Below are 24,839 nucleotides of genomic sequence, written 5' to 3'. Positions count from 1 at the left end.
ACATGACTGTTTAAATGGATTTTCGTCACTCCAGACATGGCTATTACGGCTGTTGAAAACATCATAACGGGTGAAATAGGCCTAATCTCTTAATTGTACAATGACATCATTTTATTTTTACTTCAATTTTTATTGCACCTGAGTTTTTGTATGTACAGCTGTCAAAAGAAAAAGTGGCCGCTCTCCTGAAACACAGTTCCCTTCGGGTATCTTCGCTACAATTCGGAGACAGGCGATGTTACATGTTGTTGGACCACGTTGCCTGATACCTACAGTTATAATTGAAGTATACTGTGTGTTATCGATAGCATAATGGTAGCGTTCAGGCCTCTTATTCATGAGGTCCTGCTTTCGACTACAACCTCGTGCTTTTTATGTCCTTTTTTGTTCTGTTTTTGAGAGAGACAAACTAGACATAATGGCTCCTTTCTCTTTTATGATTGTTTTAGTAATTAACAACAGGTTCATTAATATGTTATGCCATGACTTTATCATTATCATTATGATATTGTGGCTGCAAATGGAAAGAAAAAGATTTTATTCTCAATAAAATATCTTTCGTGGCATAAACAAAAGAAATTTACTGGCGTCGGCCTTAAAACATTCAAACAATTAAGCGTTCAAAAAACAAAACAAAAAAGCCACAATTCAATATTTAGTCTATCTTCCTCTTATCTCGATCATCTTGCAGTCGGGTGGGCATGGAATTGACCAGTCTTTGCAAATAGCGACTGTTCTTAGACACGATATTCCGGGCATTCTGAACATACACACATAAATATTCTGTCCATGGGCAGATCTTTCATTGCAAACCCAGCAATCTCCAATCTTTCCTATTTTCTGCCTTCCTCTTAGTCTCCGCATATGATCCACATACCCTAATGTCGTCTATTATTCTTATCAACCAAAGACCCAACCAATTCCTTTTTCTCTTTCTAATCAGTTTCAGCATCATCCTTTCTTCACTCACTTTTTCAAACACAATTTTATTTCTTTTCTGTCTGTCCACTTTACACGCACCGTTCTTCTCCACATCCACATTTCAAATGCTTCAATTCGTTTCTCTTCATTTCGTCGTAATGTCCATGTTCTTTCCCCATACAATGCCACACTCCACACAAAAAACACTTCACTAGTCTCTTCCTTAGTTCTTTTTCCAGAGGTCCGCAGAAGATCCTTCTTCTTCTATTAAAAGCTTCCTTTGTTCATGTTTGCAGTTTTTTTTGGGAAGGATAGGCCTAAATGCGGTAACATCCCGTTGCTTTCCGCACACCACTATCTCTTTCGCATCTTATTAAATTCCAGGGGGCCCAAGCGTGGAGATGAGGAGAGTGGATTTGACTAATTGGGCCCTCCGGACTTCACCGAAAGTCACGGTAAGGGTTAAATATTAATTCTATCAGGTTGTTTGACCCGGTCAGAGACCGGGAAATCTCAATTAGCCTTTGCCCCCCGCATCCTGGACTAGCTTCTACGAATCATCAGAAGATCTTAGAGTGTGATTGGGCCAATTTTTCCGAAAATGTTTCCACACTTTTGCTCTCGTAGCTCAGCGGACGAACGTCGGAATTTAGATGTCAACGTCTCAGGTTCAATTCCTCGTTACTTCTTTTCATTTTTTTGTAGTTCAAGATAGTATAATGTAATAATACAAAAAGAAAAACTAATACCAGTATTATGCAACTGTATTTTTCCTAACCTAATATTAAATTTATGTTATTTATATCACTAAAGAACGATTACAATATAGAACAGAATATAAATGATAAATATCGGTTTCTTTAATTAATATATTGCGAAAAGAACAATAACAATATAAATAACTTGAATATTGTTTTATAATGCTAATGAAGGAAAACAGAATATAAATGATAACTTGAATATTATTTATATCGCTAAAGAACGATAACAATATAAAAATCGTGAATATTATTCATATCGGAATTTCACAGATTTATTACAGATGTATTTAAGATATTGTAGAAGAATAGTAATTAGTAACAGTGTCCTATTTATTCTTCTTGGAGCCAAATTTGTAACTTTTAAAAGTGTGGTTACTATGTTGAAGTGTATGTGTTGTAACGGATGCTTGATTTGTTATGTATGTGAGTCAGTTATGGGATGCTTGATGTCGCAATGTCGTAATTATAGTTTGATTGTGTTTGTGTGACTATTGTGTATTAATTTATGATGTATGGTACAGAAAGCTGCATATTTGTGTTATAGAAGTGTTACGTATGTGTGTTGTTAATGTTTTTGTATGTTACAAATTGATACCTGATATTTGTTTTTCAATCGCAATGCCTAATTTACGGATTGTTTATGTTTTGTTTACATCGCGTAAGCTAATTTAATTTTCTTTTCCATTTCTCTTTATGCTTATCTTTTTTGTGTATAAAACTATAGCCCTAACATACATATGTAAAATAAGGCTAACCCCCATTGGAGATACAATAATAATTATTATTATCCATATCGTTATAAAACGATAACAGAATACAAATGATGACTTCAATTGTATTCATATCTCTAAAGAACGATAACAAAATATAAATAACGTGATATCCATAAAGAACGATAACTGGATATAAATGATAATTTGAATATCATTTACATCGCTAAAGAACGATTAAAAAATAAAATGAAAACTTGAAGAAGGCCCGAACCCACGACCTTTGAATCATTAAAGAAGCACTCTACCGTTGGTCTACGAGGCGCAGATATGGAACACTTTCATAGTTCCGGAACTGCTTGTACAAGTACATGCATCGTGTAACATTGCCGCGACCCGAAGTGGACTTTGAAAATATTCGCTGTTCACGAGTGCGGCCACTTTTTTTTCTGACAGCTGTACTTCGCTCCCATCCCTTCTACTAATGAAGTTCCAACTGTCCTCCACAAAGAACCAAGGTCGCATATAGTACTGAGTTGCTGAGTATAGTACGTTTCAGAAATATGTTCGCATTTTCCAGTGACGAAAGAGTTTTCAACATTGAATCATATTTTCGCACAGGTACTGTCGTCCGTTTGCATACGTCGCATCCTGATTTCCCCCACTTACTTTTCCTCGCCCCTCTGTAAAGCTAGTGACTGGGCTGTCTTGGCTCTTTTCCGAAAACATTAATTTCTGTTGTAATATTATACAACTGTTTAAAATAACTTAAATAAAAGGGCCTCGTTAAGTAATTACTGTCACGTGATTTCCCCTCTTTCTACGATCCTGCGACATAACCACTTAGACGGACAGTAGATAGCATGTCTGAGTAATTTTATCTTTTCGGATCGGGCAGAAGTGAAGGTTGAATTTACAGTACGTAAGGTACTCTTTTATAGACTAGGTACAGAATTAGTTCAGCATGAGTTACTAGTACGAAGGACGAAACTGGTAATTGGAATTAGATGCAATAGTCTATAGTGCGATAATATGCACAATAAAACTGAAGCCTATATCGAAATGAACGGCCACCCTTTTCAAAAATGTGTTTAAATATTCATGTTATGATTATTTTTCAACTTAATTTCTTTCTGTATATTGTACGCTAATATGCTGTAGACAGTATAATATACACTGCATAATGAATACGTTCGCATAGGTAACTCAGTTCGTGAGTAAAAACACTTATTCTTAATACAGTACTGTATTTTGATTAAACAAAAACCTAATGAAAATTGTCGAACTCAAAATCGCGATATTTCCTAGTTTACGTAAATGGATGAACTACTTTTCTTCCCTCCTATACCTAGTAGAGTGATTTGTTTGTGTTTTACGCCATTATCATCGAACTACAGTCGTGGAAGGGGGTAGAAAACTGTGTTTCCGATTCTCTAAAGGTATAGCCAGGTTAATATTAAAAATGTTAGTAAAAATAAAATGATGTCCCTGTAGAAACTGTATCAATTCGGTAAAATAACACAGCGCTGGACAAACCTTGACAGAGCTGAAATTTGGGTGTGAAATCATTTGGCCCCTTGCTTGCACCCGTAGTAGATGATAGGGCTATGCAGTGCCCGCCACACAGTACCCCTCGAAGCACACATTTCATGGACGAGTTAACCCCTTTATATTGTTCACATAATCTGCGACGATTGTGTTATCTTTTTGCTAGCTAGCACCACCAACGTCGTTTCAGTAGACAGTTGCTTGTTATGAAAGTCAAATCAGCTAACAAAAAATCTTTTCTCAAACGCATTTCTCGTCCAAGATCTCGTGGTGCCTGAAATAAGCAATTCCGACCAATGGTTTTCTATCTCAAAATACTCAGTTTAGAATCTATCTTTATTATTTTGGTCCAAGAAGTTTCAGACGTCCTGTATAAAGATGCTCGGAATTGGTTGTAAAAGCAAAGAATTCAGCCTAAATCTACATAAAATAGAGAGTTTAGTAATTAATATAAATTCAAAAGAGAGGAGACAAAAAATAAGAAGAGATTTAATAACGAAATGTTTCGTTTAATCTGTTTTGTTTCAGGGACATTAAAGATGTTATAACAAGTTTTAAGGAGAAAAGCAATGGATGTAGAAATTATGACAGGAAAATAATGTGTAGGCCTAATTATTAGATTGATGTATACGTTCGTAGCGTTTTTATTCGTCATCACAACAATGTGTTATTAGAGATTGTTTATCGTTTGAGATTTATAATATTTTGTTATTTGTAGTGTTATGCTTATAAATACGCCTTGTATTTTGCGGATTTGACAAAAGTTTGTGCTATTTGTGGACTAAAGATGAACACATACGACATAATTCTTCTGTTTGAGTTTAATAGAGAAGCAAAGGCGGCGGAGGCGGATCGAAATATTTGTACCGTATACGGAGAAAGCATTGCAAGAAAATGGCTCTGTCCTTTCAACACACAACATCGTAAAAAGTTAGTGTCCGTCCGCTGAACATGACGTTATGTGTCTGATGGATAAAGTAGGAGTCTATACGACTAATTGCTTTCCAGAAATGTAACCATAACTGCTGACATTTATTTCTATTATCTCAGACGCCTTGCTGCCGTAATTGAAGAAAAATGACCTGAAAGATTATATCAATTTGCTACTGCAACACGATAATGCATGACCAAACTCAGCTAACATTACGAAAGCAGCTATCCAGGAGTTTGATTCGGAGGTTATTCCACATCCCCTATATTCTCCCGATCTTGCGCCCTCAGATTTTCACCTTTTCCAATCTCTATCATATAATTTTCAAGAGAACTTCTTTGAAGATGATTTTCAAACTTGGCTTGACGACTTTTATAACTCAAAACCAGCAGATTTCTTCAGAAGTTGAATCGACATACTACACCAGAGAGTCTTGGATAATGTAGAAGAATACATTACTGATTAATTTTTGTTCTCTATTAATCTCTAATAAAAACTTCTGCCACAGCGAAAAAACGCTACGAATTTTAGCATCAACCCACTACGTTGTATTATATTTGCGGATGGTATTTAAATATTATCAGAGTCTGAAAAATATGTAACAAGAATTTTAGAGAACAAAAATACAAGAACCATAATCATAGTGCCGGTATGAGATGTTCTCTATATATAAAACTTTCATAAAAATGTTTCTTGTTATTTTGCAGTACTGCTGTTTTGGGGAATTAGGCTATAGGTACCTCCGATGTTGCACGGTGCACCTAAATCAATCGTGACAGCGATGAATACATTACGAGGTACAAAATATATCACAACAGAACACGAAAACGATATATTATGCACACTGACATAGACATAAGACTCCTTCTTGTGCATCTTTTCAGTAAGAATAGATGTCAGAGAAAAATGACGGATGACGAATAACAACAACAAAGAACATTATGAACGAAGCATAGATAATTTTCACCTCGTCCCATTTGGAATACATGTTGTTGGAATAACAAATGTTGTGATGTCACTTGAGTGAAATAACGTTCTTCATTCGCGTTATTTTTTGTAATGTGTTTCTATTTTATTGAATTTTAATCGGAAAACGTAAAATTTTCTTTTGTTTTGTTACAAATGTGTACAGTATATGCATTTATATAGAGTTAGTTAAAAGTCCCGCACCACCTAACTTTTGAAGCATTTGGTTCAGTGACATGAAACAGTGTGGGGATAGCCGTATATTAAGAACTCAATAATGATATTACCGAGTTCTTCTCGACTTCTGGTTTAACCGGAAGTAACCCCAAAACTCTTATTAAATGGAATACCCAATATACTCGTATTTTTATATTTTCGAATAATGCTCATTAAGAGTTTTTCAAAAAGTACCCACACTAGATACTTCTGCACAAATCTATTCTTGCTAAATCAAGGAAACAGAAAAGTGTAGGTATAACCAAAAATACGAATAAAATGCTTCTTCTGTTTCCTGTGATTTTACTGTCCTTTATTTTTTATATCCATGGAATCTATGTTTATTTATACAGAAACATCTTATTTAAGGGATTGAATCTAACATCTAGTGCGTTAAATAATTCTCTCTGATGTTGAGGGAACGGGAAAGAATTCTAATTTTAATTTATGGTTGGCGACCTGATCTTGGTAAGTTCTTTACGGTTCCAACTTCAATCAATTTCCTTGCTATCCTTCTCACTGTTGTATGTGGAATTGGATTGCGATCCGGAAGCAAATCATTAAATAAATTCTCCTCCTCTCGATGATATCGTTGCCTGTCTCCATAGCCAACCTTAATTAAAATTAGAATAAAATTCTTTCCCTTTCGCTAAACATCAGATTAAATTATTTACCGCACTAGATGTCAGATTCAATCCCTTAAATAAGATGTTTCTGTATCAATAAACATGATTCCGTCGATATAAACAAAGGACAGTCAAATCACAATAAACAGAAGAAGCGTTTTACTCGTATTCCATGGATATAAACAAAGGACAGCGAAATCACAGTAAACAAAAGAAGCGTTTTACTCGTATTCCATAGATATGAACAAAGGACAGTCAAATCACAGTAAAAAGAAGAAGAGTTTAACTCGTATTCCATGGATTTAAAGAAAGTACAGTCAAATCACAGTAAAAAGAAGAAGTGTTTTACTCGTATTCCATAGATATAAACAAAGGACAGTCAAATCACACTACATAGAAGAAGCGTTTTACTCGTATTCCATGGATATAAACAAAGGTCAGTCAAATCATAGTACATAGACGAATGCCCGTGTGCACCATTCTCGATCAAAATTTGACCAAAGTTAAGTCGGCACTTGACCGTCTTCAACGCCAATTTGCGGAGTATCAATCTCGATCAAAGTTAAACAAGCGAGTTGATGATGATCAAATTTGATCACGGGTGTGGGACTGATTATCTTGAATTGAACATGGTCAAGTCGAGAAAACCAAAATGGCGGCACGATTTGACGTACTTGATGGAATCGAAGATGAAATGATGTATCTTGAACACGCAAATCACTGCGGAAATAATAGAATTGGTGTTATTGTAGAAAGAGGAGATCCTTTCGAAGATCTGGGAGACAGAAAATTTGAAGAGAGATTTCGACTGAGTAAAGAAACAGTGTGGTGGTTAGTGGACCAAATGAACGATAGGTTAGAGTTCCCTACCAACAGAAATAATCCCGTTTCTCCTATGAACAGAGTTTTGGCAACTTTACGATCGTATGCCACAGGTGCTTTTAATATTGTTATCGGGGACACGGTAATTTCCTAGAAGACGGGCAAAATCCAACATGGCTGACGAAAACTACCAAAACCGTTCTGCCAACTATGAAGTCCAAATGTCACCAAACATCGCAAAATCAAAGATGAAAAATCAAATATATATTCGTATTTTTAAAGAAGAACAAGCCCTCCAAAAAATGAAAATATATTTAATTTTTCGCCTTTGATTTTTTTTTTTTTGGCGTTTCGTGGCATTCGAACTTCATAGTTGGTAGTACTTTTCTGGTAGTTTTCGTCCGCACTTTATCCCCAAAAATCACAAAAACACAAAACAAAACATAATAATTTATCACCTTATCAAATAAAATTCAATTCTCATTGACGTCTTCATCGACAACCACTTCACTTCCAATATAAATGACACAGGCTTTAAGGCAATCTAAACTTAAACCATGCAAGCAAAAAAGAACTAAACTAACACTTTGTCGTACAGTCAACTTTGCATAAATAAACCACGTCTTTACACCAAATGAAATTCTCTTCGAACACTTATTACACCATAACATCTACAGAAAATTCAGTAAGTAATTTCTTTAAACCACAGAAAAAAACAGTTTTCTCCTCAACATTCAACACAATCCTTAATCACCAGCGAAAGAACTAAACCAAAATCGACAAAAAATTTAATCAATAATTTCAGAACACGGATTCCTTCCTTTCTCTCTTACTTCAAAATTCCAACCTTGTGCACACAAAATAAATTATTGGCACTGAAAAGTGCCTTTTCGTAAGCATGATGATGCTCATTCGACAAATGCAGACAAATCTACAATGAAACATCACTCACGTCAAACAACCAGGAACAACTGACGTCATTATCCATTCAAAATTAATGAAAATTCTAGACTAAATTACAACTATAACCAATCAAATCGAAAGAAAATCATAAAATGACAAACTTTCAATAGCTTTAGCCATCAGACACAACATAACACCACTCACGTCAAACAACCAAGAACAACTGATAACGTCATTATCCATTCAAAATGAACGAAAATTCTAGAACAAATGACAACTATTACCAATCAAATTAAAAGAAAATCACGGCGACACCTAGTATAAAAAACCTAGTACTAACATGTAAAAGTCACTAAAAGATCACTAACATTTAACCCTGAAATAAAAAAGTTGGTAATACGTACTATATTCAACCAAGTGCCCGTCTTCTATGAAATTACCGGGGACACTGCTAATATACATCGAACAACAGTGCAGCGTATCACCAGTGAAGTGTCGGAAATCATTGCATCGTTCTTTCCACGCTTCATTGTTTTTCCAGCAAGGGCCGATTTACAAAATGTAATGGATGGATTTCATCAAATAGATGGATTTCCGGGTGTGATAGGAACAATAGATTGTACACATATTAGAATTCAATCTCCTGGGGGAGACAACGCAGAACACTTCCGTAATAGGAAAGGTTATTTCTCTTTGAATTGTCAGACAATCAGTGATCACAATCTATTGATAAGGGATATTGTGGCAAGATGGGCAGGATCTGTGCATGATAGCACCATATTTCGTAACTGTGCTCGTAGAGCACAATTTGAAAATGGTGAAATACCGCATGGGTATTTATTAGGAGATGGAGGTTATGCCTGCAAACCATATTTATTAACTCCACTATTAAATCCACTAACTCCAGCCGAACAGCGATATAATAGAGCACACATCAAAACAAGGAACACTGTAGAAAGGCAGTATGGTATATGGAAAAGAAGGTTTCCAATACTGTCAGTGGGTTTGAGATGTGGTCTGCAGAAAGCCATGACTGTAATAACTGCTACTGCAGTACTGCATAACATTGCCAGAAGCACCAGCAATGAAGAACCGCCTGAAGATCCACAGATGGTGCGACTACTAGAGGAGTTACGAGGTTTAAGAGGCCCTGACATTGATGATGATGAACCTGTTCCCCAAGGAGAGTTGATGCAGCGCAATGATGCTGTGCCTGGGAGAGCATTTCGTCAAGCTATAATTAACCAACATTTTCAATAAGGTAAGTCAGTCAGTAGCATCAATGTAATAACATTGAAATTTAATTTTTGCTTTTAATTATGAACATTAATTTTAACTTTATATTTAGCAATTTCTGAAACACTTATTTTTTAGACAAAGCGCTAGAGTCATTCTGTGTCAGTGCAACTAAAACATGTCACCCACTGATAGCGATTGTTATGATATTTGGTCATGAGTTTTATGTGTACCAGTACAGAAATCTGGCAGAATTTAGATTATTCCGTTGTTGCATGAGTGAGTTACAGCCCGTTGAAGTTCATGTGTTCTCACTCAGTAACTGATATTGATGAGTGCAGAGTGGAACAAATGTAGATATAAAAAGTAAAGAATGAACGCCAGAGCCTTGATTCTTCCTTTATTTTATTCAATATACATTGGAGAATTTCGCAATATGGCTTCTTGCTATCAGTATACTGGTAATTTAGTTACCTAAGTGTCAAATTACTTCAAAAATTTAGATATGTATAATATTATAAAGAACAATTTGCTGTATATTCAGAATTGTAGATTTTTTTTAAGTGTGCACCAGTCTTTACTAGGGAAGAAAATTTTTTTTTAGAAATGAGAGGTTCTCGAGAAAAAAAAAATACTTTGATAAAATCTAGAAATTAAGCCATATAAAGCATATGTAAAATTATAATTTTCAAACTCTGCTTTGCATTATATTTCTGAAAAGTTTGGGTAGTTCACTTAAGCTATATATGGAATATTGATATAGGCCTACGAGTATTTTAGATAGTGTAAACTTGCTGTTGGCTTATTACTTTTTTTATTGTACAGGTATAATCTTTAATACTATAACAGTCTCAAAGTCAATGTTGTTTGGTTGCTAATGCTCTGTGTATTGGAGTTCTTCCATTTGCATTCTTGCTTCCCAGTATTATGACAGATGTGTACTGTTAAATTTGTACAATTCTTGAGGTGTGTCATATCCATTATAGTATTTTCTTCTTTACAAAATAAATAATTAGGAGTATGAAAAATATTTATTTTATATAGATAAGCAGCCAAACAATCATATCACATATATAATTGAAAAAGTGCGACGACAGCTTTCATTCATGGGCATTCTGGAATTAAATTGTTATTGTTTAATAAAATATTCCATTGCTTATTTATACTCTCATGTAGGCCTACTAATTTTTTGTGTATTTCTTGTTGGATGATTTTCTTAATTATTACTTTGGAAAATTGAAATGATAAACATGAATTTTTAATTTGTTGGATCATTGTGCCTTTTTTTAATTTTTGTTAAGAAATCTGCTATCTCATTAACAAGAATTCCACAGTGTGAAGGAATCCATTGCAAAACTATTTATTGTGAAGAGATAACTTAGTGTTTGATACTTTGGTGAATTTCAGTAATTCTTTTTGTTGCATAGGTGTTTGCATTAATGGCTTGTATAACTGATTTAGAATCGCTAAATATAACAGCTTTATTAAAGAGGTTACTGTGATAGAAAAGTTGTTTTTATGTAGAATTGACTGCCTCAAGTTCTCATCAAAGTGAGTTGAATTTTGACCTAGAAATATATAAAAGCAAAATAATTTATTATATATTCCAGCACCAGTCGTATTATTAAAGTTATTGCTGATTTTAGAACCATCGGTGTAGATGTGTACCCATTCAGTTTCTGGAATCTTGTGTTGATAGTGTTATATTGTAATTTGGATTTTTAATCTATTGACAGGATAAGATGGAAGTTGTAACCTTTCCATACTATATTTGTCTAATGGTAGGCTATATTGGGGGTTTTTTTTAGATATTTAACTTTCTGTATGAAACCTTGTTGGATCTCTAAGCTTGTACGAGTATCTGAGAAGGTTCTCCAGTAGTCTACGTTAGGTATTCTTTTCAGTCTTTCATATAAAATAAGGCTGCGTTGATTTCTGTGTGATTGTAATGGAGTGTTATCTGTAAAACCTTGTCATAAAGTCAATGCATATGCTGCCTTTTGTTCAAATACTGATACCTGTCAAGGGTCTGTTAATGACAAATAAACAAACAAAAGAAGAGGAGAATTTCTGTTATGGAGAGAAGATATAGCAATATCAAGTCTTGTAACAAAGGCAACATGCTGTGATTACCATAAGAACAAATAATTATCTCTGGAGGTTTTCACTCATAGTGAGCAAGTGTAATTTGTTTAAAACACACAAAAAAACATATCTGGTTTGAAAGAGATATAGCCTACCTTGTTAATGCCAGGAAATTACAGAGGAAAGGACATAATGCTGCACTTGGCATAAAGATGTGTCCAAATTGCAGGAAAAATGATACTTACTTACTTACTGGCTTTTAAGGAACCCGGAGCTTCATTGCCGCCCTCACATAAGCCCGCCATTGGTCCCTATCCTGAGCAAAATTAATCCATTCTCTATCATCATATCCCACTTTGAAGGATTCGTATCAAGCTGTTTTTTTATGGTGATGGGTTGTTAGCTCTTCGCCCAACCCCCAAGCTGAGGACCACCTCTCATCGGCTGTCCGCGACTGCTTATTCAATATATATATATATATATATATATATATATATATATATATATATATATATATATATGCAGGAAAAATGATAAAAAAAATAATAGAAGTTTCTGAGGAAGCAAACAGTCCAGTCCTTTGGATGATCTTGTAGTCAAACTGTTATGGAAATTTTCTTTAAAGAGGGTATAAATGAAAGCCTTGTTAGTTTGGGTGTCTCAACATCCATGGCATCCCACAACACAGAACGGCATCTGTAGCCAAATATAAAATAGAACTTGCATCAACTTCTCTCAAAGCAAAACTAGGTAAATTTTATACGGGGGGGGGGGGGGGAATCCTTTACCCTGATTCGGCTTCACTACCTGAAGAGGAAACACTTAGAACTGAAATAAAGCAAAAGACAGAAGATTTTGATATACTTTTAGACCTAATAATGCAAAAAATTCAAACTGTAACTAGCAGGGAAAAATTTAGTTACTAACACTAGTTTCTTAAATTTGGTCAAAAAAGAAAGAGAGTGAAGCAATGAAGAAAACTTGTGAAAGAGAAAGGGAGACTTTATCTTTGAAACATAAAAAGAGGAAAGAAGCTAGCAGATGAAACCGTGAAAATGGTAACTGGCTTTTATAATAATCTGAATTTACCAGAATATTGTCAGGCATCAGAGACAAAGCATTTAAAAAAATGTACATGAACAGAAATGCCTTATACTTTGCAATCTGCAAGAACTATACTCTACTTTTAAAGCAAAACCCTCTTCCACAATAGTTTGTTTTTCAACATTTTGCCAATTTATTAAGACCAAAACACTGTGTCAGCAGGATCACCAGGAACACAATTCCGTGTGTATGTAAAATACACAAAAATATCCAGCTCCTATTGACCAGTACAGAACTAAAAAGCAGCAGTAAAAAAGGAGAAGCGTATCTGAAAATGTTAGTCCTTTTTTTATATTTTTCTAGAAAGGGGGTCCATAGCTTTCACCATATTTTCAAAGGGGCCTCTTTTTCCAAAAAAAGATTAAAAACAACTGTCCTAGTGGAACTGACAATATTTTATCACTTTATTTCAATATCTTTTTTTCAAATTAGAGTGTTGTATTTATAATATATTTACATTATGTGCACAACTAAATGTTATCATTATGATTTTGCTTTAAGCATTTTCTTGTTTATATTTTTTTCCGTTTTTTTTTTCAGTAACCAGGGAAATGTCTGGAATAATGCTTTACTTCCCTATAACTTACTTCACTGATGACAGTCTTTTTAAATTTTATATTACTTGCATACGCTCATCTCGAACAGTAGAGCATTCGCGTGCTAAGCGAAGGGTCCCGGGATCGATACCCGGCCCCAGAACAATTTTTCCTTGAGATTATTCAAACCTGCTTTACAGGGAGCTACTACCTGAAAGCCAGATTTGCATGATTTGCATAGTATCATATGTTTGAGCATGCCTGATGTTGTAATGTGGCTCAATGTTATATTCTGTCCCTATAACAGAGTGCCCACATAGTAAGTGTTTGGCAAGTTTGTCAGTTTGAACAAAAAGAGTCACTTTAAATGTAGTGCTGGTACTTTTCTGTTCTCTTTGTAAATAGCTTCCTTACTGTAGCATAAAATACTTCGATCTTCAGTAATTTCATCCCTATTTAATTATGCTATGTTTAATTTGTACATCAGTAACTAATTCTTTCTTTGGTCTTAACTTCTATAATAAATTGTCCAGTCTTTATCATACAAGTAATGTTTAGTACTTTGATTTTATTGTAATTGTAAATTTAATATTAAATTATATTTTTGATATTGTAGTTGTAATCCCCTGGTAGAGGGAAAGAGAAGGCTACGGCCTTATCTCTCTCTACCAGGTTAAATAAATATTGTATCAATAGGTCTATCCATGATACAAACCGCAAGCAACCTTACTGCTAGGTTACAATAGGTCTGAGTGCGCGACACTGTCTGTTTGCATGTACAGAAGTTTCCAGCACCCGCCCATCTTCTGCACTGGGCGATGTGCCCACCATGAGTACGTCTGATCTACAACTTCTGTAGGGAAACACTTAAAGAAATTGAAATTTTTCTTTGTACCATAAAAGACATCATGAACTCGTGTCCAACTGAATAAACGATTTCAGCAAGCTTTTATAATTTCTGGTACTCACAGTCTACATCAATTTGTGTCCTTGTCAATAAATGAAATTGGTGCGAAAAGGTTAGTGCTGATGAACATTACAGCATCAGCTCACAATGGAAGTGCAATAATTACAGTTGGAGTGCAAACTCCAACGTGGCTTGTGTATATGATTCATACTGGTGCAAAAGATTTGCAGAAGCAGTAAATACTGATGAAAGGGATATAACTGTTAAATGTATGCGTCCACATGGCCCAGCATTATCATATTATAGGTCTCAAAGTGATACCTGTGAGGTTGCTTTTGAGCATTACACTGTGTGAAGGCAGTATGCACACAGCAACAGGAAGAACATAACAAATGAACCCATTAATTCCAAATGACAGGAATATTAAGGAAATAAAATGTCAAACATTTGTGTGAAAATTATATTACTAAACTTGGACCCGGGGTACAATTATAAATGTCTATTTTTGTTTGTATCAGATATGTAGTGGTTCTAAAAGCTATGTTGCTCCACATTTAGACTATATTATGATGTATCATGTACAACCTTAGACACAAAAAATGATGGGCCGCCATACAAAGTCCCCTTCGGAAGACTTCAATTGATTCAATGAGAGCTTAGGTTAACACATGAAGAAATTTCTTATGCATGACTCCGCTCTTTTTCTTCTTTGTTTTGTTAGTTGCTTTTATTTGTCTGTTTATAGGTGTTATGAAGATATATGTGTTATAAGGAAGATATATTCAAATAATAAATTAAGTGCAAAATAAATATCCTTTCCCTAGTCGTGTAAACCAAGTGCTGTCCAAAATGGACTTAGACAAATTCACACTACAGGAGATCTGTCATTTTTTGTGTCTAAGGCTGTAAGTATATACAGTTAAAATACGCGCGCACACACACACACACACACACACACATATATATATATATATATATATATATATATATATATATATATTTTACAAATAGCAGCGCATAAACTGAATAAAGTTATACAAGCTTATGAAATGGCAATTTCTACCATAAAAAACAAAAATGATGACATTCATAGGCCAAGAACCAGTAAGAAGTGAAATAGTTACTAATAATAAAATCACTGAGCAAACAAAGTCATTTAACTATTTAGGATGTTTACTGTCTCATGAGAATGAAAAAAATTACATCTCAAAGTTCCTAAAAATAACAGGACTCAAATAATATTTTTTAACCTACAAAATTTTCAAGGAGTACCTACTAGAGTAAAATTTGTAACAATTTGGCACTTCCAATGTTAATGTATGGCAGTGACATATGGACTCTAGAAACATCTGATAAATCAAGAATTAGAGCGGCTGAAATGAAGTTCATGAGAAAAACTGCGCAGTATAGCTATTTTGTTAGATCACAAGGCTAATAAACAAATTTTAAATTACCAGTAACTGAAAGTTACATCAGTGCTGGATTAAATACAAAAATAACTGGTTTGAACACATCCAATGGATGCCACGACATTGTCTCCCAAGAATAATGAAAAATTTCCAACCTTGGGGAACAAGACATTAGGAACGACCATTGAAACAACTACTGATAACTGATACTGAAACGGATTAACCATTTGGCCCAAATCCATGGAAAGTGTTATAATGTGTGTGTGCGTGTGTGTAAAAGAAAGCAAACAATTATAATTTCATATCAATAGTAATTTCAAAATCTTCAATAACAAACAAACAATTACATACAAGAATCAAGTACAATTATTCCATTTTTGCAGCAATTTTTGTTTCTGGAGTACCTTATAAACCGTGTTTGTGACATATATGCAATTTTTATATTTTCATGAAGCTATAACAAAGAAATGGTGCTACAGGTAAAACAAATATTTTGGTTATGTTCACATCTCAGGTAAGCAAACATGTTCACCTAATACGAAGATGATCTGAGATGGTGGGTGACATTTTGAAAGAATATTGGTTGAAATGATACGGAATGACCCAGTTGAAAACGGGAAGAGACAGTGGTAGGCATTTCAATTAACAGAATTTTTTTTTTTTCCAGTATTTTAGTTTCTGTCATAACACTGAAATTTTTAAGTTTTTTATCCTAATTTCTTTTAGATGTTCTTCCTCCATCATTCGTAATTGATTTTCCAGTACACTTATTCTTTTTTTAAAGGTGTCAGCTACAGCATCACATGAAGGTTTTGGTTTTTGAGGCATCCGACGACGATTCCATTGGTACTGCTTGGAGCTGGCTGGGGTCTTGGAGTGTGCCACTTCCTTTTCTTGGAAGATATTAGGCGATACCATATCGACTGGTGTCTGTACATTTACTCTCTGTGTGATGTCCTGTATTACAGTAGCTGATACATAGGGTCAATGTTTGTGGTTTTAATGTTCTTTTTTCCTCCGCCAGTCTTATATGTCTCTACTTTCTCATCTGCAAGGTCTTTGCGTAGACGTCTTTTTAAATTCTCATAGCATACTTTTAGATTTTGTGTAGACCTTTTTGTTACACCTAAAACATAAAGAAACATAAATATGTAAAAACCATGTTAATAATTATGCTGCTATATAGAAAATGTGGGTTAAATGTATTCACAGTCTCTATTAATGTATAATTTTCAACCATAAGTACAATATACTTCAAACTTTGTAGGGGACCCTGCATAAGCTTATTTAATTTTAGAAAGAAAGGAACTTGTGTAATTTTATTTTACTTATCACAGCTTCCAATAACTCCACATTATATTACATATTCATTATTTACAACGAGGTCAGTACTGGATTTCGTAACTTTTTTTTTTTCTGCAAAACCTCGATTTAATTGCTGTTTTACAAAAAGAATGTGAAATTTTTTTTGGAAATATACTCTCACTGTACAGCAAGCCTGGCTTGTCACTTTAGTTTAGGTTTGCTCAGCTTAACTTAGGTTTGGTGTATTTTATTAACAGTTTTGCCAAGTGTCAGGTTTTAAAACTGACCAGCATTTTCTAAAGTTTGTCAGCTTGTCAGTTCATATCTGTTGTCAGCTTTTGTCACAATTGCTGTGCCAATGTCTATTTTGTATTAATCGGTTTATTTAAGTTTTCAATACACATTTTTATAGAAACGACAAAATGAAACTCAGAACTCTCTCTTCCATTGCATGTTGCAAATTAAACTATGTTGGAAAGTGCCCTGAACAAGTGTTTGACAAAAAATATTTTAATAAAGTCAGATGTACCACACTGAAGAGTATAATAAAAATAATTCATAGCAATCTGGCTGTATTTGTTGTGTGTTTTACATTTCAAATGCTGAATAGTTTGTTATTGTATGCATGGTAATGTATTTACTTATTTTATCTTATGAAAATAATAATTAATGGTGTCAGCTTATTTTTGTTGTTTTTAACATGAATTTCAGCTTTTTCAGAATTTTAACTCGGCAACTCTGTATTAATAAAAAAAAAAGAGAAAATTGTTAAAAAAATATGTTTTTTTGTGTGTTTTTGTGAAGTAAAAAGTAGTTCAAAATAGTTTAATACTGACCTCACTGTAAATAGGCTATTTACCTATTACATATTATGTTCAATTGATGTAAATTATTTAATTTATCAGATAACTGTCATGTTCATTTGTATTAATGTAGACCGCTGGAATTTTTTAAAATTATAATACTACTTGATTATGATATTGAACACTGATATAAATTGCAATAAATTTATTTTATTCACTTCTGTCTAATCTTCAATTTCATTTAATCACTCCTTACACTACCCAACAGTTTTCACAGGGAGGTCTAATAATATATCGATGGCTAAAAAGTGATATGTCTCTGCAAGTTTGCAGATGAATAATAAAAATATATGTATTTTTTTTGTAAAAATAGACTAATATTTTATATATGTTTCTGGGGACTTTACTTGAGGACAAAATATTATTTAGGCCTAACTGTCCAATTTAATAATAAAGTAGTTATTATATGCTGGTAATAATATAGTAAAACTAAATGACCATTTTGTGGAATGCGAGATTATCACTTATTAGCTATAGATTTGCAGTTTCAAACTATTAGGACCTACATGACGTTTTGGACAATAAGGCTATTGACGCTTGAATTAAGAGAAATTACACGGATACCTTCCTTTCCCTCTTACTCCAAAATTCCAACCTTGTGAACACAAAATAAATGGATAAATTTCAGAACAAGGATACTTTCCTTTCCCTCTTACTCCAAAATTCCAATCTCATGCACACAAAATAAATTGGCACTAAAAACTTCCTTTTCGTATGCATGATGATGCGTATTCGACATACACAGATGAATTGCCTTTTTTTTTTTTTTTTTTTTTTTTTTTTTTTTTTTTTTTTTTAGTGAGGTATCCGTATACTGAAATTTTCCCAAATAAATTATTGGCTCTGCAATGTCTCTTCGTAAGCAAGATGATGAGAATTCGACAAATACATACAAATCTGCTCTTTTTAGTAGCCTATTTCAAGATAATTGTCAGTGAGGTATCCGTATACTAAAATTTTCCCAATTATTATCAAAAGTATGAAATAACCACTGTATAAATTATGTGGAATTATGTAAACACGTATAACTCACCTGGAACAGCGTTGAATTGTGAGGTTAAATCCAACCAGGTAGCCTGCTTTTCTCTTAGAGAACTTCCGTCAGTACTTTTATTTTCTAATATAGATGCCGAATTGCCGACGAGTTCTAAAAGAATTCCCACTTCGAACTGTGAGAAGTTCGGTGCTCTTTTCTTTTTTTCTTCCATGAAACTTGTTTTGAAACCTGTGACGATGTTTGAAACAGTCCGACAAGGCGACAAACAAAAACGAAGCGATAATTGACAGAGTGCGTTCGTTCGCTGTTTTATACGCGGTTACCTAGCGCTCAGATGATTCTTCTCAAGCGAGCGTACCGTCAGCTGACGGTAATGAGTTGATCGAGGGAAAATGTCGGTGCACCGCATCTGTAACTTGATCATTGTCAAGAATTGACCATGTTTCCGTGATTGCTGATAAACGGGCTAGATGATCGAGAATGGTGCACACGGCCAGAAGCGTTTTACTCGTAGTCCATGGATATAAACAAAGGACAGTCAAATCACAGTAAACAGAAGAAGCGTTTTACTCGTGTTCCATGGATATAAACAAAGGACAGTCAAATCACAGTACATAGAAGAAGCGTTTTACTCGTATTCCATGGATATAAACAAAGGACATTCAAATCACAGTACATAGAAGAAGCGTTTTACTGGTATTACATGGATATAAACAAAGGACATTCAAATCACAATAAACAGAAGAAGCGTTTTACTCGTATTCCATGGATATAAACAAAGGACAGTCAAATCACAGCAAACAGAAGTAGCGCATTTCTCGTATTCCATGGATATAAACAGAGGAAAGCCAAATCACAGTACATAGAAGAAGCGTTTTACTCGTATTCCATGGATATAAACAAAGGACAGTCAAATCACAGTACATAGAAGAAGCGTTTTACTAGTATTACATGGATATAAACAAAGGACAGTCAAATCACAATAAACAGAAGAAGCGTTTTACTCGTATTCCATGGATATAAACAAAGGACAGTCAAATCACAGTACATAGAAGAAGCGTTTTACTCGTATTCCATGGATATAAATAGAGGACAGTCAAATCACAGTAAACAGAAGAAGCGTTTTACTCGTATACCGTGGATATAAACAGAGGACAGTCAAATCACAGTAAATAGAAGCAGCGTTTTACTCGTATTCCATGCATATAAACAAAGGACATTCAAATCACAGTACGTAGAAGAAGCGTTTTACTCGTATTACATGGATATAAACAAAGGACAGTCAAATCACAGTACATAGAAGAAGCGTTTTACTCGTATTCCATGGATATAAACAAAGGCCAGTCAAATCACAGTACATAGAAGAAGCGTTTTACTCGTATTCCATGGATATAAACAGAGGACAGTCAAATCACAGTAAACAGAAGAAGCGTTTTACTCGTATACCGTGGATATAAACAGAGGACAGTCAAATCACAGTAAATAGAAGCAGCGTTTTACTCGTATTCCATGGATATAAACAAAGGACATTCAAATCACAGTACATAGAAGAAGCGTTTTACTCGTATTACATGGATATAAACAAAGGACTGTCAAATCACAGTAAACAGAAGAAGCGTTTTACTCGTATTCCATGGATATAAACAAAGGACATTCAAATCACAGTACATAGAAGAAGCGTTTTACTCGTATTACATGGATATAAACAAAGGACAGTCAAATCACAGTAAACAGAAGAAGCGTTTTACTCGTATTCCATGGATATAAACAAAGGACTGTCAAATCACAGTACATAGAAGAAGCGTTTTACTCGTATTCCATGGATATTAACAAAGGACAGTCAAATCACAGTAAACAGAAGAAGCGTTTGCTCGTATTATTCGTTAGACCTATACTTTTCTCTTTTCTTGAATAGCAATAATAAATTTGTACATACATATCTAGTATAGGTACTTTTTGAAAAGCTCTTAATGAGCATTATTCGAAAATATAAAAATATATTGAGTATTCCATTTAAAATAAGAGAGTTGGAGTTACTATCGGTTAAACCGGAAGTGGAGAAAACTCGGTAATACCACAGTCTAGTATATACAGTCACGAAGCTCAATGCGTAGTGAATATGCATCCATAGATAGTTGCTAACCACTAGGATCGCTACTATCGCCTCATCACAGGCAATGCGAAATAGTACCGGCACAGTCTATTGTTCCTAGTACTCTCAACAACTCAAGCTTCGTGAATGTATGTACTAGACTGTGGTTATACCACTATTGAGTTCTTAATATACGGCTATCCCAATACACCAACTTTCATGTCATTGAACCACATGCTTCAAAAGTAATTTAGGTGGTACGGGACTTTTAACTAAATCTGTACAATGAACTTATACATTTACATTTTACCATCTGTCTGTCTGTCTGTCTGTCTGTGTGTCTGTCTGTCTGTCCGTCCGTCTGTCCGTCCGTCTGTCCGTCCGTCCGTCTCTCTGCCTGCCTCTCTGTCTGTCTGACTAGCTATCTAGCTATCTATTTCTCTACCTACTAGTACCTATATACGTATTTGTTTAGCTACGTGTCATTTATTTATTTGTTTATGTAATTATTTATTTGTTTATTTATGTAATTATTTATTTATTTATCTATTTATTTATTTATCTATTTATTTATATATCTATTTATTTAACTGTTTATTTATTTAACTGTTTATTTATTTATCTATTTATTTATTTATTTATTTCATTTATTCATACATTCATTCATAGCAGATGAGTACACTTTAGCTGAAGTTTAAATTGTCAATGCATTATGGATTTATGGTCCGATCACTCTTTCCACTGACGTAGTTTAATTAGATCTTTATTATTCGTGGGTAGCGCTTCCATAAATTTGAAGAGAAATTGTTAGACTAGTAGAAAACTAGAAATTGATAAGAATATTAGAGCAATGGTTGAACATCTACCAGAACTTTCTTACAATTGCAAACCGAACTTCGGAAGAATATCTACAATATTTGTTCTCTGTATTCGAAACTTCGAGAAATATGATAAATACTGTGTAAAGCTATTTATCTCGGGCATAGTCTGACTACCTATCTAGCTATTTCTGTACCTACTAGTACCTATATACATACTTGTTTAGCTATGTGTCTCTTGTGTCATTTATTTATTTATTTATTTATTTATATGTGTAATTATTTATTTATTCGTTTATTTATTTATTTATTTATTTATTTATATGTGTAATTATTTATTTATTCGTTTATTTATTTATTTATATGTGTAATTATTTATTTATTCGTTTATTTATTTATTTATTTATATGTGTAATTATTTGTTTATTCGTTTATTTATTTATTTATTTATTTATTTATTTATTTATTTATTTATTTATTTATTTATTTATTTATTTATTTCATTAATTCATTCATTCATAGTAGAAGAGTACACTTTAGCTGAAGTTTAAATTGTCAATGCATTATGGATTTATGGTCCGATCACTTCTTCCACTGACGTAGTTTAATTGGATCTTTATTATTCGTGGGTAGCGCTTCCATAAATTCGAAGAGAAATTGTTAGACTAATAGAGAACTAGAAATTGATAAGAATATAAGAGCAATGGTTGAGCATCTACCAGTACTTCCTTACAATTGCAAACCGAACTTCGGGAGAATATCTACAATATTAGTTCTCTGTATTCGAAACTTCGAGAAATACTGTATGATAAATACTATGTAAAGCTATTTATCTCGGCCATAATAACTTTCTCCTTTCAGAACATACCTAGAGGTAATAGGTACTGTTCATTTCATCAAATGCAAACTCTATCTCTGACGAAGCTGTGTGTCTGGCTATATAAACGTGAAGTCCAAGTAGCTAGAATGTTAAACAGAGAGATAATTTAGTGGTCAGAAAACAACTAGATGATTTGTATAGGCGGTAAAATATTGTACGAGCTAAAAAGAAAATAAATAATATTCAGATGTTTTATATTCTAACTTATCTAAGTAACTAATTTTAATATTTTGTTACGTTGCATTTATATGTTTCTTAAAACGTATAGAAAGTTATAATAGGAAAATAGTATATCAAAATATAAAACAATTCTACGCTGTATCACTAATACACGGGCACGTGGAATAATTCATCAAGTTTCGGGAATTAAACTATAGTTGTGTTCATTTGAATGTTTTACTTTTGTTTCAATTTACAAATGGAATGTATGGAACTATGACAAGAGACACAGACAATTAACGAAGGGCATGCAATATATTTTCTCTTCATATGAAGCGACTTTCCGAATTGAGTCCCAGCTCACAGCTGATTGTTCATTATGACTCACTCAAAGTGTATTGTTTGTGTCTATTCTCGCTTTAATATTGCAGAACTTGCGATTATGAAATCAAACGAGTGGTCGTACATGTGCAACTGTTCTGGATGCCGAGATATGTTTAGTATTTATTTATTTATCCTCGTAGAAATAAGGTCGTCAGGCCTTCCCTGCTCCTCTACCAGCTGATTACAACTACAATATGAATAATAAAATTACAGTTAATATTAAATTTACAATTACAATAACAATAAAAATCAAAGTACGAAAAGTTTACCTGACAATTTATCTTAGAAGTCAAGAACAAAAAATATATTATATATATATATATATATATATATATATATATATATATATATAATGTATTTACTGAATTACGAATTAAACCTACAGACTTGTGCAAATTATTAGACTCAGCAGCACATTTTTTACATTTTCATAATTATCATGAATTACTAGCCACAAAATAATTCTGTAGGCTTCTATGCGACTGGATCAGTACAAAAAAAGTTCTAAAAACCTGAATTTTTCCACAAATGAGGGACTGGTTCCCTGATGGTGAATGTGTCTTCATGCAGGATACAGCACTCTGCCACAAAGCCAGATCAGTAACTAATTTTCTGGCTGAAAATAATGTAGACGTCCTTCCCTGGCCAGGTAACAGCCCAGACCCAAATTCAATTGAACATCTTTGGTATATGGTAAAGAGAAAACAAAAAAAAGACGATTACCACCAAGGTGGACCTCATAGAAGCACTTATCCAAACATGGCAAAGGGATGAAGACATCAAGAAACAATGTGAAAATCTCATGAACAGCATGCCAAAGCTTATAAAATTGATGATAAAGAACAAAGGGTTTCATACTAAATATTAATTGTTGCAAACAGTGTGTATTAAATGAGTTTTGTACAATAAATGTTACTTGAATAATATATACGAGTATTATCGTTTGAGTCTAATAATTTGCACACGCCTGTAGAATAACAAAATTGTATAGTGATGAAATTATCGGATATTGAAATACTTTGAGATAGATTAAGAGAACTGTTTACAAGAAACCATGTCTGAACGAGTCTCAATTACTGACCAAGTGCCTAGTAAATTTGCGTTTGAATTCAATTTAATTCGACAGTTCCTGATGCTAACAGGTAGCGAATTCCAGAATCTTGGCAGGGTTATTGTGAAATAGAATGAGCAAGAGGGGGTGCGATGGGATAGTATTGTTAGTATTGATTCATGGCAAGAGCGTGTGTTCAGATTGTGGTGGGAAGAAAGGTAAGTGAAGGGAGACGACAGGTACGAAGGAATAGACGAGTTCAAGATTTCGAAGAGAAGTATAAATGAATGTAAATTTATTTTCTTATCTAGTTTAAGCCAACCTATTGCTTCTAAGGATGGGATAATATGATCATATTTTCGAACATTGCTTACAGAACGTACACACAAATTATGAGCACGTTGAAGTTTCGTTTTGTTGTCGCTGGAAAGGTCAGTAAATAAAATGTCAGTATAGTCAAAACTGGGAAATATTCGTACAAACGTCTGCACAAGGGATCTTTTTAAACAAGAGGGAAGATGAACATGTATTTTTTATCACATGGATAATAGATTATGCTTTTCTGCACTGAGAGTCTGCGCGGCACAGCTAATTTTAAACTTAACGTCG

At 33.8% G+C, this 24,839-nt stretch overlaps 2 long non-coding RNA genes across 2 annotated transcripts; one reads left to right on the top strand and one right to left on the bottom strand.

Annotated features, from left to right (window-relative positions):
- Positions 1–8,850: 8,850 nt before the first annotated feature.
- LOC138699415 (uncharacterized) lies at positions 8,851–18,006 on the top strand. Its single transcript, XR_011332013.1, has 2 exons — positions 8,851–9,665; positions 16,466–18,006. It is a non-coding gene; the product is annotated as an uncharacterized lncRNA (long non-coding RNA).
- LOC138699416 (uncharacterized) lies at positions 16,705–19,335 on the bottom strand. The gene is made up of 2 exons (XR_011332014.1): positions 18,883–19,335; positions 16,705–16,807 (listed from the first exon to the last, which is right to left on the bottom strand). It is a non-coding gene; the product is annotated as an uncharacterized lncRNA (long non-coding RNA).
- Between the last annotated feature and the right edge of the window lie 5,504 nt (positions 19,336–24,839).

This window comes from Periplaneta americana, chromosome 5, assembly GCF_040183065.1.
Source record: "Periplaneta americana isolate PAMFEO1 chromosome 5, P.americana_PAMFEO1_priV1, whole genome shotgun sequence".
Lineage (NCBI taxonomy): Eukaryota > Metazoa > Arthropoda > Insecta > Blattodea > Blattidae > Periplaneta > Periplaneta americana.
Note: the sequence above shows the minus strand (reverse complement) of the source record. Positions and strands in the feature narration are given on the sequence as shown.